We start from the raw sequence: 21,118 nt of genomic DNA, 5'->3' as shown, positions 1-21,118 counted from the left end.
GGAGAGTTAACCTTGAGGTCAATAACATCTCCATGGTGTTTCATGAATGGCTGGGCCTGGGCCTGGGGGTCTGAGGAGAGCCATTGTTAACATGGGGGTGCAGACCCACACTTCCTCCCTCCTTGGCTCTTCCCATCAAATACCTCTGGGAAACAGATCTGTAAAGAGCGGTGACGGGAGTCATAAAGATGTGATCACTTTCACAGGAAAGAGCAGCCACTGTACTAGTTTGTCTTTACTGTGGGTAATATAAATGGGTCATTTCTTTAAATAAAGTTAACATTCCCCCAGGATGTCATTTCTTGCCACGCTCAGCAACCTTTTCAATTCAGTCTCTAAATGACACACAATGTACAACTCTGCATTAATACCCCATCAATAAATCACATTGTACCCCTGAAACCACATGGAACCTTGGGCTCCTTGTCTTGAATGGTCTTTGGTAGTCTGAAAGGCTGACATTCAAATCGAAGCTTCCCTGATTGGACTATAATTTGCCTGTGAATTTCTAGTCAGTTCCCTGTAATAATTTACAATGTAAAATAATTGTAAGCTAGCTAATGCGCCAGGCAAATAACAAGTAAAGAAGAGTCCCACTCCAACTGAGGTGAGCAGGTAAAGGTTGTGTACAAGATGGAAAGAAATACAAAATATATATACAAAAATCAGACATTAAACATATGGGGATAAGAAACAATCAAAGCTTGTTGTCTGGAGTTCAATTTAATTATTTCCATTTTTGTGTGAGCGGTGACCTTATACAAATTGGTGCATAATCACAAGTCAGCGGAGGGTGCCTGTTTTGAAATGCTCCTCTGTTTAGATGGGGCCATTTGAATAGGATTTGACCTGCATGTAAATGGTGGGCTGGTAGAAGTTTACACTGAAGGCAGACGGGCAGGTGCAGAGCACAGGAGAGTCCAGGTGTGCAGCTCCCGACAATGGCACAGGTCCATCGTGCTGCTATTTGCCTTCCACCCAGAAACCAGGCGGCGGAGATCCACTTGCAGCGCAAATAACGAGGCGCCTGAATGATCTCTGCGTTTTGCAGTGACATTTCCAGTTCCTTAACGCATGACTGTGCTTGCATGTAAAACAGAAGATTTGCCTAAGCTGAGTGGATATTTTCTAGTCAGTCAAGCAATCGTCAACAAAACGGAACAAACAGCTCTGTGCTACGCATCGGTGCAAGAAACAGAAACAAATGCCTTTTTTTCCTCCATGTTAAACATAATCGGGCCTGCCACAGCAGCAAGGCTGTTTTCTAATCACCTATTGATCCAGGCTGTAAAGCAGAGGTCCCTCTTTGCCTCGGCTTCTTTTCTCGGTAAGCCATGTTGTCATTGCATTCGCTAACAGCCCCAAGGGGGTGGTGTGGAGGCAGAGGAGCGCCGCGGAGCCAAGCGCATCACCTGTTCCTCAGACCAAAATAGGACACAACTTGAGATTCAGTTTTAGCAGCCAGTGGGGCTGACCAACAGCAGCGGTGAGGGTGTGAGAGATGATCACAGGCCCTTCACTCACAACCAGCGGGCCCCATTGGCCTCGTCCTCACTCTACCTGTCACTTACTGTGGCCTTCCATCGGTCAGTGGACACTATTAATAACTTTCTGGATTAAATTTTCTATTTAGGCTTAATTTGAAATGATCCACTGAGCACAGGGGATTCAATTGTTCAGAGAGAGTTTAAATATATTTAAATAAATGTATCTATATAGAAAAGATTAGGAGTTCATCAGAATGCAGCAATCAACGACCCAAATGTTCCTTGAAGGAGCACTAAGTCATGGGCTGCTGATAATTGCCAGGGAGACAGATGCTGATTTGAGCAGCATCCTATCTTCTGGATTCCTTTTGTGTCTCATCTCGCGTCCACATTAAAACACAACGAACCACAAAACAAATATTTGTTTTTGTTTCCTCCTTGGAACCGAGGGGCTTTGAAATCCAAACCAGCTGTGTTGCAGCTCAAACTGGTGCTTCAAAATCCAAAGCGACAAAGCAATTTTTTTTTGTTTTTTTGCTAAGAACTGCAGATGTTTCACTTTTTCATCATTTGGAAAATGTGTCCCTGTCTTTTTTCTTCCCTGTGTATTTAATCCTTTGTGAAGGCTTGTGGTTATTTGCTGTTGTAATTAGGCTGTTTCCATTAAGGAATACTACTGCTACATGGTTGCATTACTGCAGACTGTACCTCATCATAGGAAAATGCCTGACCACCACAGTGACTGGAAGGAGGCCCAGACTCGACCCCAAAACAGAGGAGACTCACACCTGAGAGAGACAGAGGCGAAACGGGACTGGTCCATCCTTCTACGGCGCTTTGCAGCACATGTCAAAGCCCGGTGGCTGACTCAAGTCAGGACACGTCTGAACTGTCTCAGGGCAAAATGAAACTCAAGATCAATAGGTGGAGAGGTGGCGAGTCCGGTGAGGCAGCTGTTATATCACAATGACGCTCATTGCAATGCTGTTATATCACAATGAGGCTGAAGGTGAAGCTCATTCTCTATTCTAACCACACAGGTTTTAATATTCCCATGGAGCCGCACATGCACATACTGTTACAGGGCAATTACACAGAAAAACATCCATCATCTGGTGAACGAGGGGGAACTTTTATCTTGTACGACACATTGTCTGCTAAAGGTCTGCGTGTTAAAAGCGTCGAGTCGCACAGAGCTTTACAACCGAGTGTCCCGGTAAGCGATACCGTGCGCTGTGGCCTAAATGGGCCACGCTGACACTAGGATGTCACCTGGACTTTGTTTCCTAGTGGGTGTCCGCCTCCCCGCCCCTGCCCCCGAGGTGATTCCCAGCCTCGGCGCGTCTCACTCCTCCCTTTCGCATTGAGAGACCAAACAATGCGGGGCGGCTGCTGCACCTCCCAGCTTTGCTGTCCCTCCTTTTCCCCGCTGGTGTAAAAATGGACAAAACGGCCCATCAATTTGCTAAAAATAACTGTGGAATAAGCGCACAGGCCGCAGGGTCGTCCCACGAAACACTGAAGACTTTATTATAGTGTGTCATTGTGATGGCGGCCCATATGGTGACAACAGCTCCTTTCATATTTAACGCTGAGCGACGTATTGTTGATAATCATGAACAGATTGAAATCCTCCATGTGTCAGTGAGTCCAGCCGTTGGCACGAATCATATGGAAACACTGCTATTATGACTTTGGTTCCTAGTGGGTCTTTGGTTCCTGCAGTGGTTGATTTAGTTGATGGGAAGCACCCTCCTCAAGAATGAGCTATTACTGTCGATGTGAACTAGAATGAATGTGTTTTTTAGTATTAGTAAGTATGGTGGTTTTGAAAGGTATTTTACACTATGCTGAGTTATTATTAGTTTCCCGCTTACAACTGTACAACATACAACCAGGAATCTCCTCCTGCCTGGACTATGCTTGGCTGCTGACCTTAGCTGTTAGACCAACGTTGCATCCGTTCTGCATACGTCCTGCCCCATCACTGAAGCGTGCCCATGGATCCTAAGCGCTTTGTATCATTTCCCTGGTCTTAACCGTGATGACAATGCTTTCCAAATCCCAGTCATTTAGAACTCTATAAACAGACCACCGCCTTCATGTGAGCACTAACGACACAGAGAATACCCTCTAATAGCGCATATCAACTGCTATTAGGACCGAGGGAAAAATAAAAAGGGGGTCAGATAATCCCTTAGTCCCTAACAGGCCAAATAAATAGTACCATGTGAGTCATTCGCTTGGCCCAGATGGACACCCAGATCCTGGAGAGTTCCATCATGATTTAGGAGGGAAGTAAGGGTACCTATCTTACCTCAGCATCCCCCCCTCGTCATTAAGGGCTTAGTGTCGCAAATAGATTTTGCAGGCCCTGCTCTGGAAAACAGAGCGGCTATAGGAGCTGCTCTCAGGCTGTGTAGCGCAATGAAAACCACTTGTGGAGCCAGCGCTGCACCCAGGTGTTCAGTATCAAAACACACTGTAAAACTACCACAGCTCCGATCACGGCCCCGTGATCGTCCAGTGACAGCTGGGATTGACCTCCAGCATCTCCTTGACCCCCGCAAGGACACACGGTAAAGATAATGGAGGTGCTGGTTTTGAGATAAATCCTATGTCCTCAACACGTCAGAGGTGTAAAAGTCTAACGACACCAGAACTCCTGTTAGTCTGTACTCTGACTCTGACCCCCTGACACCGTTACAGCTTTGAATGTATGTATATAGCAACTGGTTGAATTGCACTAAAGTTGAGAGAGGGGGTGCAAATTTGGGTAAACACTGAAGGGTCATAATAGACAACAGTCCAATAGAATGCTTGCTCTGTCGAAGCTGGTCCTGGCAACCATCCCATCAGGCAAGCGTCTGCTTCTATCAGCCTCATTTGTGTGTGTAAACAAGCCTGAGGCATGATCACGCTGTCCCCCACCTCAGACATCAGCCATGGAAATGAGACACAAACAGTCTCAAAGCAGCTTAGCAACTTGCGCATCCCGCGTCACGTAGCGCTGGGCCGTTGGTGACGACGGCTGCCGTCATGCCGGCCTCTCCTTTGTGCGTCTTTTGTATCATTCTTCTTGCTTTAACATCTGTCTACCTGTCACCCACAGTGACCTGCTGACACCAGTTTTTGTAACTCAATATCGCAGAGTAAACTTGGTGACCTCATGCTGCCACCAGCCTTCTGTCACAGTGAGGCACCGGGTCCAGGGGAACCGCGGCCTGCTTCCTAGTCATGGGCCCGCATGTGTAAATGCAACGACACATGGAAATGGTTGCGGCGACGCTGACCCTGAGCTGCCCAGGCAGGCGGGTCCGAGAGAGATGGAGCCTGTCTTTTATCAGTCCCCACTAGAGGGGACAAAGGTCTAGTGGGAGTGTGTGTTGTCTCCGTATGGGGCTTTGGTTGGAGCGGCCACATTAATCTCCATGAGTGAGCGCTAGCAGGTGTTAGCCTGTGTCACTCTTAATCACCATGGACACAGAGTCATGGCACCTGGAGGTGTCTGTGAGCTTGTGTCATGCTTTAATCATCTGCCTGTCTTGAATAAGTGCACTCAACAACAATATGAACAACAACCTTATATTGATTCATGGAATAGTTCCATATGTTTTGGTAATTAATTAATGATTTCCTTTGATTTCTTGCAGAGAATACTGTTGTGTATCGCTCATTTGGTTATGGTTTGTATAGTATAGATAGAAAATATCCCCCATTAGCTAAGCTTACTGGAAACCAAGAACATCAACCAGACAGGCTTTCTGGTACCTTTGGACTCATCTGGATTAATTGCTTCCCTGTTTCCAGTGTTTCCGTGCATCTAAGCTGCGTCCTGGCTAAAGCTTCGGATTGCAGAGGCAAAAATGTGGCCATCTAAAATGAAGCAAGAAAGCAAAAGAGGCACTACTGTCATTATTTTGTATTACAACATTACAATAAAATAATACAATTTAACAAGACTGATTGGTAGAGGATTCAGATAGTTTCTGAAACAATAAGCAGCTAACGCAAGAACAGCATCATTTTCCCCAAGAGCAGCATCACTTCATCCCCTGTAAAGCTCCAAGCACATGATGAGACTATCTTTTGGGATTTATTTGAAAATATTCCTTACAGTGGAATTATTTTGGCTAAGGTTAAGTACTGATGGTTTTCTGGAGAGCTCTCCTAATGCGGCCTTAAGCCCTCTGGCTCTTTAGCCACATTTGTCTGGCAGACGGAGGTAAGCAATGTCTTCTGATGGAAACGCTTGAGGAAGCGTTTGGACTGGAATGTGGCGCTGTGCACTCCCAGAAGGCCGCGCTGCAGAGGCCGGGGGGCTGCTGCCGCATGTCGTGACTGCCAGGGGTCACTGTCGGAGCCGGGCCCTTCAGCTCCAGTAAGTCTGGAGCTGAAGGGCCTGCATGATTTTGGGGGTTCACATGTCAGAGCATTTCTCAGCTTGCTGCTCAGCCCCCACATTGTTTCTCCACCCTTCATCCTCAGGGACTGTAAGAAGTCGAAGGATTAGTGCAAGAGGGAGGCCAAGTGTCAGAGAAGCACACGCAGACCGCGGATTGATTGAGAAAAGAAGAAAAAGCAGGAAAGAGAGACGTTGAGACACACAGAGCAGCGACCATGCAAAGATCTGCACTGCGGCAGGGTTGTGTACCCGCGTGGCTGTAGAAGGCGATGGTGGAGCTGAGCACAGCTAGCTAATGGTGGGTGGCAGCTCTCCGAGGCCGGGTCCCCTGGGCCTTCAGCTGGCCGGACCGGCTGTCATCTTTTTAATGATTTCTTTATTTTGCAGGAAATGCTTGTCGCCAGGGGAAATGTGCCACTTCCGGTACGGGGAAACCTAACGCTGGGCCGGGCTGATGCTGGGACCCGTTACGTCTGCAGCCACATCACAAGGGACCGACGCACGCTTTCATCCCGGCTGTGTTTCTTTGCTTTCTTTCTCCCTCTATCCACACAGTCATCAGTATCACCCTTTCTTTTAAAGCTCCCACTTGTCCTTGGGGGGTTTAACATTACGTCTTAGTAGTAATAGTTTTCTTTTGACTTCTAAATGATTATTTAGCATTCCATTTTAAAGCACATAACAGTGTGATAGGATCTAATTACACTCTACAGCTATATTTATTCAGTTATGAGAGAACTCAGGACATTAATTAAATCAGTTTTCTTTCTGGATGCTTGACAGTTATTTCATAGTTTTTAATGCCTATTTTTTAAATTTTGCATGTGTACAATTTGAATACATACAGCCTACATGCTGTTATTACCCATGACGTGTTTTCCTGCTCTTTTTGAAATGCTTGTTGTTACTTCACGGCAGATAAACATGGCAATTTCCATCATCACTGGCCATGTTTGAACATTGAGTTGGAATTTGTAATGTATCTGAAATCCATTAGTGAGCTTGGCCCTGTCCAGTTGGATGGAGGGGGGGGGGGGGGGGGGGGGGTTAGGGGCTCATTGTGCCTGATCTCATCCTAGTGAGGCTTCTCTCAGCTTGTACAGATTCCCAGAGCCCGGAGTTTCTTCCAGCCCTCTGTCAGAAACCCTGAGAGGGCCTTGAAGAGAGGAAAACTCAAAAATGACCCGCCCCCCTCCACTTTCACAGAGCTGAGCATAATCAGGCCCAGCCTCCCATTCATGAAACCCAAGTTGAGCGCGACTTACACTCATTCCCGTGCTTCTCTCCAGGCCCCCGTTGTTGATTGTTCCAGAAACAACAGATGGAAATTGTGAACGTAAACATCGAAATATTGCGGGAGTCACGGCCGAGAGCGGCGAGCAGCAGAGATCCCCAACGTCATCAGAGGGAAGCTTTGACAACCTGAAATGGAGCAAACACTTAGACGTTAGACGTGATAGCTGCTGAGGCCCAACACACAAAACATGTCTTGATCAAATGATTATTGTCTAACGCTATGAAAAAAGATACTGTAGCATACATGTGTGTGTCTGGGAATGTGTATGCATGTGTAAAATTGCTCTCATTTAGATGGACCTTAACAGTGATACAGTAACCTACAGGGACACCTGAGAAGCAAAGTCAGCAGCACAGATGAAATGTAAACATTTTTGGAGACTGATTGGCATCCAAACCAAACCACAGGACTGTTACCGGTCAAGTCTGAGCGCCGCATACGAGTGCAAGTTGATGAGGGTGCGTGTATGTGTATGATTAAACCATGGCCGTTCTAGGACACTAAAAAAAGCTCTGGGTAAAATCAGAGCCTGCCCCGGCCTGACAACATCGCTGTACAATCTAAATTCTCACTGATTTAATTGGAAATTTGAAATGAAAACGAACCTGACTTGTTTATTCAAGAGTGTATAGTATATTATATAACAGTTAGTTGGATATTAAAAATCCTGCACACGTGAACATAGTCATTTCTTTCAATAGTTTTTTTTTTTATTTTCCATGCAAATTTTAAAGTTTAAAATGATATTTATGAGTGGTGCTCATTGCATAGCTTTGCATTACGTTGTCTTCTCCATTAAAGCTGAGTGACTGACAGCTGGAGCCCGCCTGGAAACTCTGCTGGGGGCTCAGCATTATAAAAGGGGCCTGCCATTAATATGCATTGTGTAATTTTCTATTGGCAGGTGTGTGATGTCTCTGATTAAATCTGGGTTTTAGCCCCTGCCATCAGCATTATTGTGTCGGGATTCCCCGAGTCCCCGCTCTCCGGATCCTCTGTCACATTCTGTCATGCCAGCTTTGGGCGCTGCCAGCTGGCCCTGTGGCACCACATGACACTCACATACACATACTCTCATTGATACCTTTTCACTTTTATCCTCTCTTGCTCCTTTTCCGGTATCCACCACTCACTATTTAGGGTCCCTGCCATCCAGCACCACTGTTTTAATTGTTTTAGTCTTGTCCAGTTCTCCCAGGCAACGCAGCTGTCCATCATGCTTTGCAGATCAGCTGGGCACAGCCGCTGGTGGGAGAGGGGGGTTACGCCAGGTTTACGATCTAATTCGTGTTGAGCAGCTACATGGGTGTTAGTGATTACTGCTAAACATCTGGGACGTGCAGGTCTCGACTTGGTGAGCACAGACTGGGACAGTGGCTAAAGGTCAGACATGCTAAAACAGAGAGGCTTCCTATTGATGTCTGACTAGCGTGTTTGTTTAAGAGCAAGGAGGCAAGGGGAGCCACAGCTGCTACATTGGATTTGGCAGAGGCCACTTTGGCTCACACACATAATTGGGGTGACTTTATGAGTTTGAATCATCTCTGGGCCATCAGCGTCATAATTGCCCCATTTGCCCTCCAGACACTGACAAATTATTCTGAAGTAACCTGTCCTGCCCTTCTCACCATTTGGTTGATTCAGTGATTAAAATACTTACACAGACATAGAAAAAATAATTGCAAAACATTATAGAAAATGACTTTAAAGTAGTTAGGAGCTATTACCTACTTATCAATGTTAAGTGTGCGCATTAAAATGCATTACTTGCAAAACAGAATTGATTTATTTGGCTTTGGCTTAAATTACAAACGCACAACCATCAACAGAGACCGAATGTAAAAAAAATCTGTTAATGATAAAATCTGGTTTACTGCATGATCGACAAGAACAGAACTGTGGTCAGTTATAATATAAACGTATTTTAAAAGCTTCTACATTTAACAATGTTTGGATAGTATTCTTACATAACATACATTTATATGTGCGTGCTGTATATGTGCATGTGTGTATCAGAATATGCGGCTCAGCTTTCCGTCATTTTGCCTGCTGACCGAGGTAGTTTACTGATTTAAAATTAGACTGTGACACGTCAGGTGCGTACAGTATATCATCAGTGCAGTGGCCTCTTGAATAGCGCAGCTCATGCTGTGAATGTGTCAATATTATGAAGTGCTGTCATCTGATCTAATGGCTCCATGTCAATGCACAAGCTGTGACCCATGCCTACACACACACACACACACACACACACACACACACACACACACACACACACACACACACACACACACACACACACACACACACAGGGACAAGGCCCGTGTCACCCGCCTGTTTCTGGCTATTGTTTTAACAAAATGGTTTACCCATGTGCAATTTGTTCTGTGCTGTGACTGGAGATATATCTGATTACAAGGCTGAGGCTGGTTGGGTGCTCCAGCTCAGTTGATGGAAGCGCCTTCCTTTTCTATTTGCATAATCTCTGGGTGTTTTTACTCCCAACTCAAACTTCAGGCCACACAGTGAAGCATTTTCCAACACATTTGGCGACCCTCTACTGAGCAGCGCGATAAAAAAAAAAAAGACTGATCTCGAAACCCCGCCGTCCCTTGTGGAACCTGAGAATACTGGCGTGAAATCGGTGTACGCTTTAGGGTCTGCATGCACATGTGATGGCTGCGAAAGGCAAGAAATGCCAAAACACACAGGAGACGTGGGACGTGAGCTCAGACAGGGCCCATGTGCCTATTTCCAACATCGCCGACATCCACAAAGACATAGAAAAATAGATGTTGAGTATTATTCACACTGCAGTACAGTATCTGCCATTCACTGGAAACGCTCATTATTGTTTACCTTTAGTATCTATATCTGTTTACTTTGGGTGTGGGTGATTCCTTTGGGCACTTAAAATGATTTAGCCAATGACCTCATCCCGTATACACACTTTTCAACCGAAGAACACATAGAATTAGTACATACAGCACATTATAGCAGAGTTGTGTTGTTTTTTCAGCGTGTGTGTAAGTGATATATTTTCTCACATAGATGAATAGTCTGGGAGTCAGGAGGGTTGTCACGGAGCTAGCCAGCGCAGCTCAGCTGGCCTGGCTAGCAGTCATCTCGCCACAGAAGGAAAACGCTGTCAAGTGGAAGGGCGTCTGAGTGCCACATGGACATACCGACGCGGTGACATAGCCCTTACCCAGAGTCCTCCCCACAACTGACACCAGTCAAAAAGCACGACTCCCGCCCGAACGCGCGGGATCATTTGGCGTGATTGTTGCAGAGGCACACGCCGGCTCTGTCTGGGCCTCAGCTGGTCCCGGCGGTGGAAGCCACATTAAAGGTGAGCGTTGTTATTCTGCCTCCAGTCCTGCTAGACTCATCAGTTATCCTCGATGGCCTCCAGGATGTCTGCCATTCCCTCCCTCCCTCCTGTTTGTTTTAAGAAAAATCCCACTCTTGTAGTGGGAGTACGGAGTGGGTGCGTCTGACACAAAAGTGAAAACACATCTTTCATGTCTAAATAAATCTCACAAAGAAATGCTTTATGAGCAGCCACCTGAAGGCAGCCCTAAAGGCCGCGGTGAGCAGAGTGGCCGTAACGTTTAATCCAATTGGCTTTCTGCTTCAAAACCGTCTTAGCAGATGCTAGGCTGCAATATGAAAGTTATTCACCCACTCAGCGAGGCAGTGCGTCTGTTATATCATCATGTCCTGTTATTCTTTATGACTTCCATAGGCACTAAAGAGGAGAGAACTTATTTTCTTTTCATTACTCCTCTGTCTTTGGGGAAGCGAGGACTTGGTCCAGCTCTTCCCGTTCAGTCCACAAATTCTTTTCAATTAAAGGCCCATCCTAGCAGATGGTAGAGGCATTAGGCGAGCGCTGCGTTGATGTGCCGCTCCTGCGACTGATGGACAGCCATTTCATTTACCAGGCTGTAAATCTTAAGGCACCTAATGCCCCACAGCACCGGCCGCCAGCACCTGACAACTTACACCAGGCCAGCCAGAGTGTTACGCTGAACTTTTACCTCCGCAGTCCTCCGCTCGCTCAATCACACATGTATTGTCTTTGTTACGGATCAATTAAAAGGATGAGGTCTAAAAAAAGGGGCCATTTGTAAGATGGACGTCCTCTAAGAAGCGAAACAGCAGCAGAGAGCAATGGAAGCGTGAATAATTTATCCCGAAACCCTATCACAGTGTTTGTATCAGTTTCCATCATAAAGCCTGGCGAGGGGGAGGGGGTGGAGGGGAATACATCAGCCTCTGTGACAGGCTCTGCAGGGAGGGTACAGTAGAGTGTCTTGCGGGCAACCACATACACATAAATCCACTCGCTGTCACCGGAGGAAGACGACAAGAGGAAATAGCACAGATACATTTAAAAAATAATGCTTTTAAAGTGTAAACATTGTTCTTTGAAGAAAAAAAATGTTATGACCATAAACACAAGAAATCCTTTTTATGGTTGTTTGTTGTATTTGTTTTCCATTTTAAAGCAGGTACTTTTAAAAGTGTAACATCGGTAAAACGTGTGGAACCACAAATCATTTTTTCTTAATCAAGTTATTTACCAATGAGCTGCATGTGTCTGTGTCAAAACATTTCATGGACACCACGTACTTTATCAGGAGTTCAGTGCGACTGGGCTGAACTTCAGTGTTGTGAGAAGTGCGGCGTCTCTCATTGCTGCCTGTGTTTTCTTTTTTGTGTGTTTTCACCGACATGATGAAAAGATCGTTTTGCATTTGGGAGCGAATCCACTCTGAAGCAGTGTCTCGTTCCACAGACAGACATATACCAGACACTGATTGCTTATCAAAGCAAATTGCTCGGCATGTCACATATGTTTTCCTGCATTGTCTTAGTCCTGCTGGAAACATGAGTGTATGAGGAGGAGCAGAGATGCTCTATATGCATGAGAAGAAACAATATTAGACTTGTCTTCAGATACAACACAAACCTCCCACACCTTTTATTTCTGAACCTGCCATGAGCAGACAAATATGGACCGGTAATAGGAGAGAAAGATTTGTTATCTGTAAAGGAAACAAGTTATAATGTTTTCTTCTAGTCTGTAGACCTGATTTCATGTCATAAGTGTGAAAACTAGCTAGTGTGTAAATACTATATGCACTGTTTATAGAACATACAGTGCATTTTGACAAATGACAAATTTCGTTTTTCTAAGATGTTGATTTTTTTCTTCATCATCATCATCATCCATCTAAATTCATGGGCATATGCACATTAAAAATGTAAAAAACAGAATTCCAGTAGAGCATGTTTTCATTAGGGATATTATAGCTCATTTGCTTCCTGTTTCCTGTCACTCCCTTCACGCTTGTGGAAACAGAGCTCGTAAGTAAGTGAAAAGCAGCGGCCGGCCCGGTTCCACCTGGACTGTTTCGGGCCACCAATCACAGCCCGTGACTCCCAGCGTTCCCTGCGCTGGTGAACCGGCCGATCGCTGCTGCCAACCTGCTCGCTGCGATCTGCGTCTGAAGCTCGGCCAAACCTCACTCGTCCCAGCGGAAAGTGTCATTTTCTGCAAGAGTGAGAGAAAGTCTGTTTTTTAGAGGAGACGGGAGCTTGTTAGGCCGCCCTCTCTGTACCTGCTCCTCGTTCACTTACTCACTGGAAGCGGTGGGACTCTGGAGGTCCAGTTGAAAAGACACTCTGTCAAGCCAGAGCCCACAAGCATTTTCACACATTGTTTTGTGTGCGTGCAGCTAATTTACTTTTCATATGGTACATTGGTTATTTTAATGCTCAATAAAAACCTGTGTGTATGCTAAGCATGAAACTAACATCAGCTAATTCATTTATATTAATTAATGTAATCTGAACCAACAATCAGACATGACTACTGTATGTCCGACTCCTGTTTGTCCATCTCCTGTCCTAATCTGTCTTGCGTGTAACATATGAGAATGGTCTCTGTTTTTTTTTCCTTTCAGACAGCAGGGTTTGAGGGTGAAGTGTCATTTTACTCAGCATCCATAAATAGAACATGTGGAGCATATCCCTCATGGAGGTGAATGCATATCATGTTAGCAGGGCTGAGTAGGTGCTAACCTGCTGCTGGCAACCTCCACACTAAACAATACTTGTTACAGAGAAACACAGAAATTGGATCACTGTTGTGTGAAAAGTGAACTAATGTTATGTGGAGTAAAACACAAGAAAGTGTAACGCAATATAATTCTTATTGTTGTCAAGTGCAGGTTCCCTTGACAGAGTTGCATTACAACTAAATGAATAACAACAGGGATGTGTTTGGGCTTTGGGTTGTACAGCGTGAGGCAAAAAATAAAATTCACAACTTGAGTGAGGTTTAAATGAATTTTAAAAACACTTTTCTCACAAAACAAAATAGAAAACAACAACCTGAGGAATAAAAACATGCAAATACAGCTAAATTCATATTAGCTTCGGGCTTTTGGGGCTATCTTAGTCACAGCTGTGATGTAAAATGTTACAGGGACACATTATATCTCAAAGTTGACAAATTTAGATGAACAATTTTTTTACTTTTGTAAATAAACAATATCATTAGTCAACATTTCCTTCTACTAACTTGTGGTCACCAGCAAACCTCACTGTGTACTGTACATGATGTGTGTGTGTTTAATCATTCAGAAAGAAAGCTTTTAATTTGAAGGGAAAATGGAGTCTCACTTCAGCGTGTGTTAAGCTGCATTCAGAGTCTCTGATCTCATGGTTTTACTTAAGTGTTGCCAGGGTTCAATCTGTAACAAATTATTTGATCCTGTCTGTCCTTTACAGGCTTAAACACAGGCTTGGTCCTGCGGTTAGCTGGATAACAATGTGTAAAAATTACACACATTAAGACAGTGTCAATTACAGAAACCTCAACATTGCTATTAACATAGAAAAGACACGCCACCATTTACAGCTTTGACACCTTACGCTCTCTGATATTTACCTGAGCTTATAGTGCAGAGTCAGGTGCAAACCAAAAAATATCCTGGGGCCTCAAACGAGCTGTCTGAGAAACCACTAACAAGTCTGCTTCCTTTCGAAACAGCCTCCACCCAGTAAAAGTCTCCGAGCCATGCCAGCAAACATAAAGACATGAAGACGTGATAACTAATATAGGCTTGGCTAACTCGACACGGCCTGCAGTCACAAGCCTATTGTTGTCATGCTCTTTTGAAGCCTGGGAAAAATATCAAAGTGTTGGAGGCAGATGGCGCTTTGAACAATTACATTCTGGCACAATGACAGGAAAAACTCAGACAACAGAATGAAAAAAATTGAAAGAGAGAGAGCGCGAGAGTGCGCAGAAAGGTGGGAACTCTGATACAGCATGTCAACCTGACAAGGAAGCCTCTATCTGAAGGTCTACAGGAAGGAACGGGTTACTCACAAGCCCCGGCACACCAGCGAGCTGCTGCACAAGCAAGCACGCATTACACATACGCACAAGCAGGAACGTGACAGTGTTAGAAGATGGACCAATCTCCCCGATTCTAACAGGGACAAACCCATTCTCCATCAGACAGAAGAAACGGACTGGAGGAGCTGCAGAGCGTCCTGTCGAGCTCCAGCCTGCGCTGCTCTCCGTTCCCAGCCAAAGCAGGAAATGAAGAAATAGGATCACATCAAAATATGCAAGTCCTGTCATCCTGAACACACCTTTCCTAAGGCCACGGACCAGCCAATATAGGGTTTAAGAGATTAACCTTTTGCCTGTGCCAGATGAAACAGTTCTACGGAGGTATATTAGGAAATGTGTTTTAACAATGAGGCAAAATGTGCAGCGGACTGGAGTAAAATAAGCGAAACGTCTGGAGCGCTCGGTGCGCAAAACCCGCCAAGCAACACAAATGTGAACATATTTAAAAATTCTTCAGCACTGATCGCATGTTAAGGAATAACCTTTTTGAAATGATTAAAACTATTAAACGCATGCTGCTGAACAGGCTGAGTTGTTTAGGTATTTATAATATAAGTAGGTTTAACATTCACTTCCTGCTGCACCAAATAAAAACAACCCTAAACAAATGCAAACACCATATAATATAAAAACCTACAGATTAACTACAATTGTTTTAGGTAATTACTGAACCTTAGTAAATATCCTGAAATGTATTGTGATGCCTTCCTATAGGATTACATTCTCAGAAGGAACAAATGGGCTTGAGCCAGAATGGAGGGGACTGGGAAAAGAAGCCAGGGAGCGGTGGGCGGCTGTGCGCAGTGGGACGGTGGCGTAAATACATAACACAAGCAGAAAAAGCGGTGAGAAGAGGAAGCTTGCATGCGATAGTTTTGGAGCAGGTGGGGCCGTTCTCCTCCTAGTGGGCAGTGATTACCGCTGGCTGGGGTCCACTCAGCCTGCAGCTAGCAAAACATTATCTATGGCTCAGTAAATTCCCCTTTATTTGATTTGATCTTTTTTTTTCTTTTTCGTCAGGTTGAGAGTTTCTGCGGTTCCGTGACAGGAGTTCATAACGCGTGCGAGCTTTGAAGCCTAAAAGTTTAAAACACGGCCTCATAAATTCTGCCATAGTTTACAAGTTTGTGTGTGTGTTGTATGATGTTATGGAGAGGAAAGAGTATTCAGAGGAGTAAACATGTGTGACGCTGTAGATCATCTGCTATAATAAGCGAAGCAGAACAGGCACCTGATTAATTTACAGCTGCACATCAAACGTAACACACTTATTGTCTGAATATTATAAGTCAAGCAGTTAACAATTTACTATTAATTTCATTTTTTTTACAGTGTTTTTTCTGCCCACTGTAGGATTCTTAAAATGATTCGTCTTTAGAAGGATGTTTATAAAATATACTTTTAAAAGTTATAAAGCAAAACAACCCACACATGGTTATCAGCTGGGTTTCATTTTCTTTTTCCATTACTCTCTTCATTGAGACGTGGGGAGCTCATAAAGAGAGCGAGCGAGAAGGAAAGAGAGGATCCGGGTGATGTAATTTGCTCTTAGCGTCAGTGAGGAGCAGCCCGGTGATTTAGCAGGAGTGTGCTGAAGACATGACAGAGACTAATTGCTTTCATTAATCACGTTTTGCAGAGCCCATTCCGAGGTAAACTAATTGAAATCCTCTTACCTGTCAGGGCGCCAACCATTGTGTGCCCGGAGTCACGCAGGGAGGGGGGGGGGGGGTATTTCAGCAGAGGGGGTGGAGGTGGTAGTCAAGAACAGGCAGGAAATGAAGCTTTAACTACAAATAAACCATGTCTTTGTCTAGACAAATCTCTTTTCAGGCCGTAATGCTCTCTGAAATGTGTTAATGTCATGTAAAGTCTTTCAGGGGGCTGCGAAGCTGAGGAGAAGCCAAGCGCAAATGTGGCTTGGGAAGAAAGGCTCTTTTCCAGCATAAAATACCAAATCGAATTATTCCCCTTGGCCCAGCTGCCAGTGGCGTCGGAGGGAGAGAGGCTTTAGGCCTTAATACCTTTGTGTGTGACAGGGGCCATTACTGAGGCCCCTTTATGGTGGAGCACAACAGAGACATCAGAACGGACCGGCCTCTGCAGACAGATACTAGGCAGAGAGGGACGGAGGCCGACAGCGTGAAGCAGAAGAGAGCATGCCGAGGAAAATGGGAACAAAGCATTAATGAGCAAAAGATGTCTGAAAATAGAATTACAATTTTTTTTTACCAAAAAATGGGCCATTTATTAATTATGTTTTGAATTCTTTTTTGCACATAATTTTATAAATTATTCTACCTGGGTCATGTTTTAACATCCAAATTCCAGCCAAACGTTTATACATTTTGAAACGGTGTCCCCTTATTTTTTGTGCATTCTCCTCGCCTCGCGCTGATCAGCCGTCTTTGGACTGAAGGAAGCGCTCGCCCCTGCGTACGGGCTCCAGCGCACACCTTTCTGCCAGTGGTATTCAGGAGTTGCAGAGAGGACAAATCCAAAAGTGATTGCCGTGTGAAAGGCCCTCCTCCTGCCTTGAGAGTGCGTCTCCAGTTACGAGGTCACAGACAATTAGAGAGCGAGGATCAGACAGTCCCACTGTTGTCATGGCGCTGCAGAGTGACTCTCTCATTCGTCGCATACATATGCGCACAGTTAGACACAAATGTGTTTACTGATAGATGCGCAGAGGTTTACAATCCCTTCACGCAACATTTAATCATAAAGAAAACACTAATGTTCACGTCTGCAGTGCTATAAACACGCGCACACACGCACACACACACACACACACACACACACACACACACACACACACACACACACACACACACACACACACAGCTGTCTGCTAACACCTTGCGCTTCCTCTTTCCCCGTCTCCTCCGTCTCAGACAAACACTGCCTCGAGCTACGACATCAGACAATTCCTTCTGAAAGGTGAAAATGTAATTTAAGGTTCAGGAATGAAATGATTTGCCAAAAAAATATTATCTGCTGATCTGCAGGGTGTTCGCTGCTTCCTGAACACCTCTTGTCACTGTGTTGCCTTCCCTTGTGGTGTATTGAGCAGGAGAAGGGCCTGCAGGGACACGGGCCGACTCCAGATCTTATCACCTCTGCCGCTCCGTATTGGGTTACAACCATTTTTTTAATTTAGCATACGAGTCAGCAGTCACAATGAGGCCTTTATGATCGGTGTCAGCCCTGTGCCAGGGACGAGCATTTCCTTCGCTGCTCTGGGTATTAATGATCAGACAGCAGTCTAGCTCTTTCAGCTTTGTCTAATCACAGCATTACTGAATCTCTATAAAATATGCTTTTGGAAAACTATAACATTACCTTCTTAAAAAAAAATTATGATTATCTGACCAAACTTTATCTTTACATACAATTAGACAGTGACTACACTCCATTGTAATGATTTGAGAGAGATTCACGACAGCTCTTAACTAGTCAAAAGAGGTGACAAATAGTTAAAACACATAAGGATTAATCGACCAGAAGCAGAGTTACGCCTGAACTATACTCTGAGCTACAGTTAGCAACGTAGCAGTCAATCAACAACAGACACAACCGTAGGAAGGATCAGGTTCACAGTGTTGGATCTAGGGCCTTTTTGCACTCAGTTGTGAGATATAATTCTCATATTTATCTTTTGCCAGAAGCCTCTCTGGGTAAAATCATCCAAATATGGACAATAAATGTGTACAAACTACCTGATACACACTTATACACTGTACTAGTAGATGATTAGAATATTAGCAAGTGATTTATTTTCGACTGAACACAGTCACATAGTGATTGGTGACATCCTGACGGACGTGTCTGCCTGCGGTTACCAAGCAACTATTGCTAAACTATGATCAGACAGCCATCTGTACACGTGTTACCTTTTCTGAACTCTCACGTTGAACAAAATACCTGTAGTGGGCTCGGCGCTGTCTGCGCGCTGGCAGAGACAGAGACAGTAGGACTGAACAGCCCTAACCAGTTCATGAACTAGGCGAATCCATTAACATTGTGAACTCTGCCAGCGGTCCGATTCTCAGGGCTGGCGTTTCACAGAAAGAATTATGAATTATGTATTGCATCTCGTTTTATTGGGGTTATGGGACGAAGGCCATTGGATGCAGGGCAGGTTTCACTCATATACCTGGACTGAGTGATGGCTGCTGTTGGATCAAGGGCACCTGAAAGCATTTCATTTGATTTATAAATGACCACACAACATTACTTTGATAGGGGGGGGGGTGCAGCAAGAGAAACAGCCAGCTTCTCCTTATCTGCTTTACCTGCCTGTAGGTCTGTTTTAGTGTTTGTGTTTCAAATGACATACTGTACAACATGCCTATTCACGGCGTAGGTATGAGTGATCAGAGGGCGGGGGGGGGGGGTGCGTGGAAGAGAGGCCATGGCGAGTGGTGAATGTGCAGTGTGTGTGCTGGGGGGCAGCTGGAGGCACAGGGGAATGGGAATGGGTGAGGTGTGGGGATGGAAGGAAGGGGGGAAAGCCTTGGTTTCCTGTTCCCTAAATTCCCAGCTCCTGTCTGCGGAGCAGGTACACAAAGCCTCCCTTGAAGGTTTAGGAGAGGGGCGGTAGGATGAAACGCAGCCACTGATGGTTAACAGATCTGTCCCCCCGGACCCCCCCTCCCCTCCTCTCCTCCACCGCTAGCCGCTCTCGCCGAGCCTTTTTAGCATTTTCTGAGACCTGGCGAGGTTCCACGCTGCTGATTGCCATATTCCCAGACCAGAAATGTCACTTACCACTTTGCTCGGCTTCATCCGCCAGTTAAACCCTTTGTAATCCCTCAGAAGAGCGGAGTCGCCCAGGACACGGAGCATTTTCGCCCGTCCCCGTGGCTTCTCGCCGTCCATTACTCCATCCCTCCCGCGTCTCCTGCCCAGACAGAGCCAGAGCACAGGGGCCGTTTCAGTGCACTGGAGCAAGGCATTAACATTCCTACCAAGACAGTATGAACTCAGGAGGGAGAGAGTGAGACCGAGATGTCAGATGTCATAAGAAGCCAATCTGATAGAGTCTAGGACAGACATGACAACGGCGGCGTGGAGCCGAGGGCTTCTCTGTCTCATGCTGATTGAACTGGTTGCAGGTGCGCAACCAGTTCAATCCCAGTTAGCATTTCCCACCATTGACCCCCACAGAGAAGCGGTACCTGCACAGTACGTATCGCACATCGCTGCGCTAACTAGCACACCAAGCTAACTAGCAACAGGCTGCAACGCAGCTCCGTAAAAATACCAGTAGAGCTGACGAGTTTACTGATAAACTGTTTTCACTCGACGTGAGATAGTTACGACAAAACAACAGGCACGTGAATGCATCAGTAATGTAAGAGCGCCTAACATAATGACTACTAACTTATGTTTGCTAACTCTTCCCACTCGCTGTCGTCTTCCGTTTTCTCATCGTCCTGAATGTCGTCACTCCGTCTCTGTTCCCGCCTCTAAAACTTGATAGTTCGTAGTTGTTTACCGTCACTAATCGGTACAAAAGACTGACACTCGTCAAGCCCATTTACAACGATAAGGAACAGCGATGCATTCAGGTACCATTCTAAACATAGAATATTTAGTTACTTGTCACAAAAGTGAGATTTGTTTGTTACGCTCTTTAGTTTGGACTTTGTTATTTACGTTCATACAGTAGATCGTAGTTTATGTTAAGGAAACCTCAATTTTCAATGTGCCATGATTTCTAGCATAAATTAAGATACCAATACTGTTAGACTGTAATGTTCCGCATCCCCTCGTTGCTTTCCACAGGTTTCAAGATGTTAGAATAATGAAAAAGACCTCCACGTGACTGTATGTATTTTTGTATAGCTAACCCTGGCTGATCTCTGCAAGGCACAGTTCACTCTGCATGTCCATTAACACCTGCAACCAAATCTTTTTTAGCCCGGCCGGGCTCAAACGCTCCACCGACATAACATTAATGGCATTGTCACAGTCTAGACTCGTCTGAGGGGAGCGGGCGTAGCCGCGGACGCGCGGCCTCTCGGAGCTGATACTACTGGCTGCGATCCCTGGCATCTGCAGCACGCCGATTACCAGCTGTCCCTGCCCTACTGCGCCTGTCAAATCCCAGTAACTGAGGAATAAACAAACTGTAAACAAAGGCCCTAGTTTAGCACCGCCGCCCACCACAGCATGACAACAGGTTTGTCACTCTTGCTGTTTGCCGGGGCCGGCGGGGCCCAGAGCCGTGCAGCGAGCAGTAAAATAAAAAAAAAAAAAAAAAAAAAAGACGGTTCAGAAAACAGAAAACCGCTGGAGGAGGAGCTGCAACCGTTCGCCTCAAGACAAACAGCACCGGCCAAACCCACAACAGACGACGCTGGAGCGGAGCAGACGGAGCCAAACGGCCATTGTGGCTCCACGCAGGAGGCCGAGATCCGATGCTCGGCTGGTTGGAGACGAATTCCCCCGACTTAAGGCGCACTAGCAACCAAGAGGAGAACACG

At 45.4% G+C, this 21,118-nt stretch overlaps 2 long non-coding RNA genes across 3 annotated transcripts; one reads left to right on the top strand and one right to left on the bottom strand.

Moving 5' to 3' along the window:
- On the bottom strand, positions 1-20,169 carry LOC114853877 (uncharacterized). Of its 2 annotated transcripts, XR_003785681.3 has the most exons (4): positions 20,014-20,169; positions 19,398-19,530; positions 7,158-7,314; positions 1-158 (listed from the first exon to the last, which is right to left on the bottom strand). It is a non-coding gene; the product is annotated as an uncharacterized LOC114853877 (long non-coding RNA). The 2 variants fall into 2 exon arrangements; XR_003785679.3 differs by lacking the exons at positions 1-158; positions 7,158-7,314 and adding an exon at positions 11,738-12,752 and having other exon boundaries at positions 20,014-20,158.
- Positions 19,923-20,900, top strand: LOC114853878 (uncharacterized). Its single transcript, XR_003785682.3, has 2 exons — positions 19,923-20,200; positions 20,418-20,900. It is a non-coding gene; the product is annotated as an uncharacterized LOC114853878 (long non-coding RNA).
- Positions 20,901-21,118: the final 218 nt, after the last annotated feature.

The sequence above is a fragment of the Betta splendens genome, chromosome 4, assembly GCF_900634795.4.
Source record: "Betta splendens chromosome 4, fBetSpl5.4, whole genome shotgun sequence".
NCBI lineage: Eukaryota > Metazoa > Chordata > Actinopteri > Anabantiformes > Osphronemidae > Betta > Betta splendens.
Note: the sequence above shows the minus strand (reverse complement) of the source record. Positions and strands in the feature narration are given on the sequence as shown.